The following is a 9,264-nucleotide window of genomic DNA, read 5'->3' on the forward strand; positions in this document are numbered from 1 at the left end:
AATGTGCTTTGTCTTTATGTTTTCTCCTGCGAGGTGGCTGTGCAAATAATGAGCAATAAAGGCTGTTATTTAAAGGCCCACACACAGCACTGTATGTCAAAGTTTCTGCTGTGTGGAGCTTTTGCTCACAGGGAAGCAGCTGCAGGAGGAGCTCGATGCACAGATCCAGAGCCATGCTAGAAACCATGTGTCAAAGCAGCAGGCTGGGACAGGAGCAGGCTTCTCCAGGCAGCACTGTCAACCCTGGGAACCCAGCACAAGCCAGGGAGCAGCACTCCATCCCCCATGGGGAGACTTGTCACCCCTATGTTAACACTGTAAGAAGTTCCAATGGGAAAGGCACACCAGGTAGCTTAAGTACACTTAACTCCAGGCTGCATTTGTGTACAGGCTTTTCCGGACACATCCAGACGTGGTTTTGGGGCACAGGAGGCATCTGGAACACTTCCCATTTGTACTTGCACAGTATATTGCCTCTGATGTGTGAACTCATTAAATACAAAAAAGTTACTTTTTTCCCCTTTTTTTATTTCAAGCTTGTTAAAAAATAAATTAAAACTTGTAGTAATGTCATGGGGGGGGAGAATAAGGGGAGAAGTATGGTTAAAAAGAAGAACTTACTGTAATGCACAATACTGTGACTGGACCCTGTGCCAAAAATTCTCATCCTCTCTAGATACTCAGGGACAGTCTGAAAACTGCAGAAAAGAATTCACGCACCCACAAAGAGCGAGGCTGCTACTGAATTCCACCTCCATGGACCAGGGTTTTGGGTAACAGTTCCATCGTGGTGCTGCTGGGCTGCTCAAGAAAAGCTCAGTTGGTTTTTCTTGAGGGTGTTTCTTCCACACCCAAATATCCTTAATATCTCTCTCTCTCTCCAGACAGCAACAGGCCTCCTCAGGAATTTACAGAATAGGAGGCATAAGAATAACAAAGGCAGGCCTGGAAGAGGACCACGGGAGGCATCAATAGAGGTTCAACCATACTTCACCTGCATGTGCCAGGTTGTCTGTCCTGTACCCTGTTCTTTATGAAGTGGAGAAGCAGATGTCAGAGCTCTGATCTCCCCTGTATCAGCGTGCTGGTCACATCTGCCTCCTTATCCCTTCTTTCCCGAGTTCAAAATACCCCACCCTCTTTTTTTTAAATGACTGCTGTCCTGCATGATCCTGTTTCCTCGCTTCTCCTCTCACCCCCTTTATTTTCCCTTAATGTGGTGTTGACCCCAGAGGCACAGGGAGGGGGCTGTGGCCTGCAAGGAGCTTAGGTGGGTAGTGGAGAGTGACGGGAAAAGCAAATCCCATTATGCTGGGTTTGGGTTTTTTAAGGCTTTAAAATAATACCAGGAATGATGTTTGCAGGGAGGCAAGGCCTGAACACTGCTGTCTCCCATGACAAGATTATGAGGAGCAGCTGAGGGAGCTGGGGTTGAGCCTGGAGCCTCAGGGGTGACTTTATCAATCTCTACAACAACCTGAAAGGAGGCTGTAGCCAGGTGGGTGTCAGTCTCTTCTCCCAGGCAACCAGCGACAGGACAAGAGGACATAGACTTGAGCTGCACCAGAGGAGGTTTAGGCTGGACATTAGGAGGAATTTCTTCACAGAAGGCTGATTAGACATTGGAATGGACTGCCCAAGGAGGTGGCGGAGTCACCATCCCTGGAGGTGTTTAAGGAAAGCCTGGATGTGCAGTGGGAGCCATGGTCTGGTTGATATGGTGGCGTTCCGTCATAGGTTGGACTTGATGATCTCAGAGGTCTTTCAAAACCTAATTGATTCTGTGATTCTAGCAGGTCTAGTATTACTGGGAAAGGTGAATAAAGGCGATGAAATGCTTTGAGACCAGATACAAGGGGAAATGAAACACGGCTGAGGGGGAAGCAGGCAAGGGGTCAAAGTGGAGCAGGAAATCGATGTGAAAGAAGGAATTTCAGAAGCTGTGAGTTTCTGCAGCTCTAACCAAAGCACAGAAGACTGGGGTTGTCCTCAGGGTGTGCACAAAAAAAAAAAAAAAAAAAAAAAAAAAATCAGGTCCTCTCGCCATCAGATTTTTTTCCGTTCAGCCTATGGAGCAGCGGTCTCCAAGGTGGAGCGTGCACAAGGCAGTTCCATGGGGGTGCAGGAACGAAGCGCTGTTAACAGCGGAACCTGCCGGCCGACGCCGGGCCCCGAGGAGGAAGGCGGAGGGCCCCGAGGAGGAAGGCCGAGGGCCCCGCCTGCCGCCAGAGGGCACCCGCGGCCTCCGCCGCTCCGCTCGGCCCGGCTGCGCTGCACGCGTGAGGGAAAGGTGCGCGCTGTCGGTACCGGGAGGGGAAGGGATTTGAAAATCCTGTCTTGTTCCTGCTATTTAGCTGCAATCGGGTGGCACTGGAAAGCTAGTCTTGGCCAGCGTGCCGTTACAAGCTGCTGTACGTCCCTACGAAACAAAGCGGGTGGGTGCTAGGTGGCAGCTTTCAGTGCTGGGTGCGGTCGAAATAAATACTCAACAACACAGGGGTGAAAGAAAGCTGGGTTGAGGTTAAGTCAGCAAAGAAGAAAACCTACGAGTGACGCAAGGTTACTCACCACCTCCTACCAGCAGAGCGAATGTCAGCCAGTCCCTGAGCAACTACCTTTGGAATTTCCCCCTTCCCCACAGTTTTTATTGCCGAAAGTGATGTTATATGGTATGGAACATCCTTTTGGTCAGCCTGGGTCAGCTGTCCCACCCTAGCCTCTTGTCCACCTCCAGCCTACTCACTCAGGGTGCAGAGGGAGAAACAGGGAAGGCCTTGACCCCGTGCAAGCACTGCCCAGCAATAGCTAAAACACTTCTGTATTATCAGCACTGTTTTGGACACCAATCCAAAACATTGGGCTATATGGGCTGCTGTGAAGAAAATTGACTCCATCCCCGCTGAACCTGATAGAGCTGGGAAACGTTGTGAGAGACACTATAATTCAGGCGCCTTGAGACACAGGTACCAGAAGAATTCAGAGAACATACAGGCAATTACAAAAAAAAAAAAGCACTCACAGATTCCAGGCAAAAACTAGTTGGCACTAAAGGTAAAGCAAGAGCGAGCAGAATATTCATTCAGCACTCAAGTAAGGATATCACTGGTGCTTTTCTCTAGAAGGAGTCAAAGATCCTCAAACGCATACCTTTGATCATAGGGCTTGCTTTTGATCACAGGGAACAGCGCTGTGCCCTTGCAGAGGATATTATAATACCTCAGCTGGATATCAAATAATAACAGCTCTGATACATCTAATGCTGGAACCATTGATTGTGAGATTCCCAGCAAAATGATGGAACTATCTGAATGCAAAATCTGGATGGCAAAAGGTCATGGGGGCCCATTCATCCGTTTCAGTTGCCCTTCCTTTCACTAGAAATGGAAGTCCCAGGCTTCTTAAATCCATTGCTCTCAAAAGGCTCCTGGCTACAGCAATGAAGATGAGGAATATGACTCCTGAGGAAGGTGAGGAACTATTTGGATTGCTTGGTATTTTTTTTCCTACCTCCCTTCTCCAGTATATTTCACCTCAGCTGCAAAGACAGCATCCTGATTTCATCTCCATGAGAAAAAAAAAACTGAGTGGAGAAAGGTGTCTGTTTTATTTTTTTTTCTCATTACCACTTTCAGAATTTTCAAAGAAGACAGGTCTTTCACCAAGAAATGCTTCAAGTTTTGAGCTATGTGCAAACGCTTGAGAAGCCAGTGATCTGCTTTGCAGCAAAAGTGTAACTGATAAGCACTTTCTGAGAAGTAAACCCCTACAGTTTACACTGGAAACAATGCTTGTGTTCCTTTCATAATGTTTTATTACTTCTGATGTTTATTATAAATTTTTAGAAAATTTTTCAGAACCATATATGACCTTACTTCACTACAAGTGAAGGTTACAGAGAAAGGATCTGGGTTCTTCAAGAGATTTTTAGTAAGGTATGTGCCTCCTTGCTCTCTAACTATAGGCAGACAGGGTCAGAGGGTAATGCACACACTTATTCTAAAGCTCAGCTTTCTCTGGCTGCCTTCTCTCTCACTTTTCTTCTTCTTTATTGTCTTTATTTTCTCCCAACATCCTTATTTTTTTCTTTGTAATAAGCAGAGTTATCAATGGTTTGAACTGGTCTGTGCCAAGCTCTCTGTTACTGAGCCATCTTGCTTCCTTGCCCAGGGCACTGTATTTACTCTGTGAACTGTGAAGCAGTTGCTCTTTAGTTTATTATGGCCTTTGTCTCCATTTATTAATCAGTTTTCCCAGCAAATGGCACTTGAAGTACATTGCTGAATACACTAATCATCATCTGAAACCAACTCTGCTGCATCAACCCTCTGTACTGCACAGTGTGTGTTTCTCCTGCACTCTCTGCGGCCTGGCATATCCTCTTTACACAGGCTTATATGACAGGTAACCCCTGCAGGACAGCTATATGATCTTGAGTCTGTTTCCTGCTGAGTAAGCACTGATTTCTTTAAGGACTTGTGGGAAAAATCTATTTTAATTCTCTGGTGAATCCTGCAATTACAGAATCTGGGTTGGTGGACAGGAGCCACACCAGTGGCTCTGCAACTGCATGCTGTGTGAAAGGGGCCTGGTGAGTGGGAAGAAACCCTGTAAGTCCTCTGGAGATGTGAATGCAACTGCTACTGCTCTCCTGCAGAGGAGACCCTCTGATCATGCTAAGTATCCCAAAAAAGGAAGAGAAGGAGTGGAAGCAGCTTTTACACCTCCAGGGAAATGCAATCATAAACTCTGATCTCATGCTAATTTATGCTAATAAAAGGACTCCAGCAGACTTTGGAATATGCCTGCAGGTAAGGAGGAATGGTATCATTTGAACCTTGCTGCTGATAACAACCAGAAGGATGATACTATGGTATCATCAGTCATGGCAGTGCTGTTAAAACTTTTGGACAAAGGTTAAGAGCAGTGTAAGCAGGAGCAGGAGAACTTTCCAGCTCTGCTCTTACTCACTCGTCCCTCTTCTCTTGGGCAGTTTGGTCCCTCTTGTGACCAGGGGCTGTCTCTGGGACAGACCAACATGTTGTGGGGTACTGAGGTGGTACTGTGGGCATGCAGATCCCCACAGCACTCCTTTTTACTCTCTGCCCTCCCAGAACCCAGAGTTTCATCCAGGCAATAGCTCTCCAGTGCTCTGCAAGGTAGAGGAAGAAGCCTCAATCCCTTCCCCTAAGCCTCTCCAGGAGAAAAAGAGGACATGCTACTCTGTGAAGAAAGGCAGGGCAGGGACACTCAGAGCAAGATGGGGTCAGGGCACATTAAAGGCAAAGAACAGGACAAAAGGACTAGTATTAATTTTGCCCCAGGGAATGACTCCAGTAATCGGAGGCTGACTAGGTTTAGCTCAGTTCCTGGGAAAATAAAGGAAAGTTGGTATGGAATTCAGTCAAGGAAGAACTAAGTGAAAGAATATAATTAATGCCACTGAAACAGTTTTATGGTAACTATAAGCAAACTTGCCAAACAAAGCTGATTTTTGTGCTTTGATGAAACTGTATATTTGGTTGACAAAGATAACTGCATAGTAATAATGTATGAGAAACTGTATTGGGCATATGAGTCAGTAGTGCCCTGCATTTTGAGTCTAAAAATGAACACTGTGCAATATCAATACAGCTTGTGTGAACAGCACCAAGAGGAGACCAAATGACAAACCTCAAAGAGCCAGCGAGAAGTCCAGGAGAGGCTCATGCAGATTAGGGCAATGCTGGAAGCTGTCTAATCCACTGATGTAACAATTTAATCTATAATCCAAATGAACATGAAATCACTGTTGCTAACAGCAGGGGTTGGCAATGGATAGCAGGACAGAAGACAGTGATGCAATCAGTCACGCAGAGTGATCAGGCATGGTCTGACAGCGAAGGGCTACTTAGTCTTGGAAAGCTGGAAGATGTGAGTGGGAGTAGATGGGGAAGTTTGGGCATAGTGGGTGGTGGTGATGAGTCTGAAACATTCAAGATCTTAGAAGAGATTTAGTGAAATGGGCTATTTTTGATCCTGAGTGCATAAAAAGGTCTGTCTTAGACCAAAGGCAAGCTCCAGGACACAAGATCTCCATGATCAGGACCCTCTCTGACCCCCTCCTAAGCTTCCTAAGCAACAGAGAACTTTTTCCTCCCCAGTACATCTCTAGCCAGGGCTGTGGAGAAGACACTGCTGCATGCATCCCACTGCCAAGTGGAGTGCAGTCCCACTGTCTTATAGCGTGAACAGCAGTTGAGTAGTTCAAAGCCCATGTGCACAGCAAAAGAGAGAGCCTTCAGGTTCTGCCTCCTCATGCCATTTGCTTGATTAATATGCTCAGGTCTGCCATAAGGGAAGATTGTGCTGTTTCTCTGTGGAGTAGGATCACTCTGTTTGCAAACTGATACCCTCTTCCCTGCCATCAACCTGGCAGGAGCAGGTAGCAGCAGGAGAGCGGTTGCCTGGGAACTATGCAGCACAGCCCAGTGGGAGAAGCAGTGAGGTCAAGTGACAGTACCCTTCTCGGGTTTACCTGTTTGTTGGGAGTTTTTTCTTGGTTGTTTGTTTGGTTTGGTTTGTTGTTAGGGAATTGCTTTTCTAGTATGAGAAAACTGTGTACCACTGCCGAGGGGAGGAAGCAGAGGCTTGGGAGGCAGCTGGCACACTAAGTCATCTCATGTCACTGCCAGCTAGGGATTTTTTTTCCCTCCACATAAGTCTTCTCTGAGGTAGTTGAATCCAGCAGTCAACATGTGAATAGAGAAGCCAGCAGTGCCTGCTGTGTACTGCACTGACCCAATGTATTTCAGGCCAGCAGCTGATCCAGGGGGCTCAAGAATCTCTTTTCTTTACAGAAAAGATGTTTCTTCTGCCAAAAAAAATCAGACGAAACATGAGATGAAACAAAGAGAGAGCATTTGTGCATAAGTCTTACTAGACAACACATTTGTTTCAATAGTTTCCACAGAGCATAAACACACCTGTTTGAGGTCAAGTGCCAAACCCAACTCTCTCTTAAAGACTGGCTTTTTCTGACTCATCTCAACACTGCTGTTCATCCATTCCTTTTTGTCTAGCTGTGGTTTTCAGCAGTTCAATGTCTTCTTTATTCTCCCTGGACTTGGGAGAAATTAACACTCGCCTGCCTGAAGGTGTATTCCCCAATACACTACTGTAATAGCTCTGTGATATTTGAAACGGTATTGCTGTATTGTCACTGTTGTTTTCCTATTTGCTCATCTCTGACATTATTCTGTACAGCCTGACAGGAAAATAGCCAACAGGAAAACTGAGATATTGTTGACATTCATAAAAATAACTTGTCTTCTTCGTCGTTTTTAACACACAGATTTTTTTTCTTACTACTTCTGTTACAAGCACCCTAAACCATTGGCAAGTGATTTCTGCAGAAAAAAATTCAGGGATTTTGGTATGGCGCATCTTTCTGGGCTACATTTAGGTGCAATGCCTTACACAAATGGACCCAAATGGCCAAAACATCTAAATTTCCCAGGCTTATAGTGAGCCCTATCCTGAGGGGTTGGTCCATGGAGGTCCCAGCAGAGGCACAATGGCTCTGGTGCCAGATCCATTGGACATATACTGAGCATTTCCACAGTGGTGTGTGTTTGACATAACACCTTCTGTGTACACACACATGGTTTGGCCATCCTCAGAACCATCCTGTTATGTCTCCATACACACAGAGAATAAAAAACCCCTCAGCAAGCTCCAAAAATGAGTGTCCAGAAGAGGAAGAGCTGAAGCATCACTCCCTGACCGTAAGCAACAGTTGTGTTATTAATGTGGTCTACCTTGTTCCTCTCTCCCTAGAAGTGTACTCTGAGGAATGTTTCAGTTTCTACATATCTGACTTTTTCTTGGTTATCTGATGTTCCAAAGATTTGCATTGTAAGTTTGTTTTCCTTTATGTGAGCTGTTGTTAGGCTACTTATAAAAGCATGACAATTGCCCTAAGTGGTGAATCATCAAAACAGGCCAAATGACAGCCCTCTTGCCCATAAGCTTTTTGTGAGTATGTGGTTTTTCTGTCCCCTCCTGCAGTTGCTGCTTTCATCCTTCCTCCTGTGCACACTGAGGAACTGATTACACTGATGTAATTCCACTGAATTTGAGGGGAGTACCTTTCAAATTACATTGGTGAGACACCCTTCTATCCTATAGCTGTATTTAATGGCATAAAATCAGTGCAACTGTCAGAAGCTATGAGCTCTACAGGTAGGACTGATTAGACCTTAGGGGACCATGCAGATATTCTGTAACTTGCCTGAAGGTACCCGAGTTTAGCCTCCCGAGACTCCAAAATTTTATCTCTGGCTCTGACTACATCTAATTTATTCTCTAGTTGTTGCAGAGTTTTTGCCTTCTATCTTCCTCCTACATGGTTTCCCATCTCTTTGCATCTTCCTTTCTTTTCCTCATTATTGCTTTTGCCCTTCAGCTGCATGTTGTAATAAAGTGTGTGCTTTTTTTTTTTTCCCAAAGCAATTCTGCATGAGGCTGTAGTGGAGCTAAAGCTGTGGTAAAAGGAAAAATATCAAAAATGTATTAAGTGGTACACTGCTGGTTAATCTAAAATATAATGTCTTGTGTTAGTCAAACAATAGAGCATTTGATAAACTATCTGCAGCTGAAAGGATCATTTTCAAAGGGCTGTCCACCCGCAGCACAAAATCTAAGGATAAGAGGTAAGCTTCAGATTGAACTCCCAGCCAAGGATCCTTGCCACCCTTTCCTATTCTTTCTTTGGGGTGGAAGTGAGCACGCAAGAGCTAGGGACTAGGACATTTGACAAGGTCTTTTTGTTATAGCAAGAAACAGCAAAATGAAAAGGAGGGATAAGGATGGTGAGGGATGGAAAAGATTGATAATTGTTTCCTTGGCAACTGAAACCGTGGAGCCTCATGCAAGAATCCCTGAGAAAAATCCTAGATGATCGTAATGGTCTCTTCTGCCTTCAGACTCTGTTCCAGGCTAAGTTTACACATCACAGTGTGGTGCTGCATAAAGGGATAGAGTTAGTGCTAAATGCAAACCAGAAGCTGTATGGTTGTAAGAAATCCTTGGGAAGAAGAGAAGCACTATTGTCTCCTTTTCATAAAACGGGGAACATTTTACAATGCAAAAGATGAAAAGATTGAATAACCTGGCAAAGGTTATTAAAAATGTCTTTTGCAGCACAGAGGACAGGGACATCCCAAGTTTGTGCCTATCTCTCACATCACTGCAATGGAAACATAACCCCCATTGACTGAGACTGCG

General features: G+C 45.2%; 1 protein-coding gene across 3 annotated transcripts in view; it reads left to right on the forward strand.

The window, feature by feature from the left end:
* Nucleotides 1-1,598: 1,598 nt before the first annotated feature.
* KIAA1549 (KIAA1549 ortholog) overlaps nt 1,599-9,264 on the forward strand; it is a 166,192-nt gene continuing 158,526 nt past the window's right edge. For all 3 annotated transcript variants that reach the window (XM_017804797.1, XM_017804799.1, XM_017804798.1), the window contains exon 1: nt 1,599-2,290. The gene's annotated coding sequence lies outside the window, so the exon portion shown is untranslated. The remainder of the gene's footprint in view (nt 2,291-9,264) is intronic.

This window comes from Lepidothrix coronata, unplaced genomic scaffold (genome assembly GCF_001604755.1).
Source record: "Lepidothrix coronata isolate B3197 unplaced genomic scaffold, Lepidothrix_coronata-1.0 Scaffold10, whole genome shotgun sequence".
NCBI lineage: Eukaryota > Metazoa > Chordata > Aves > Passeriformes > Pipridae > Lepidothrix > Lepidothrix coronata.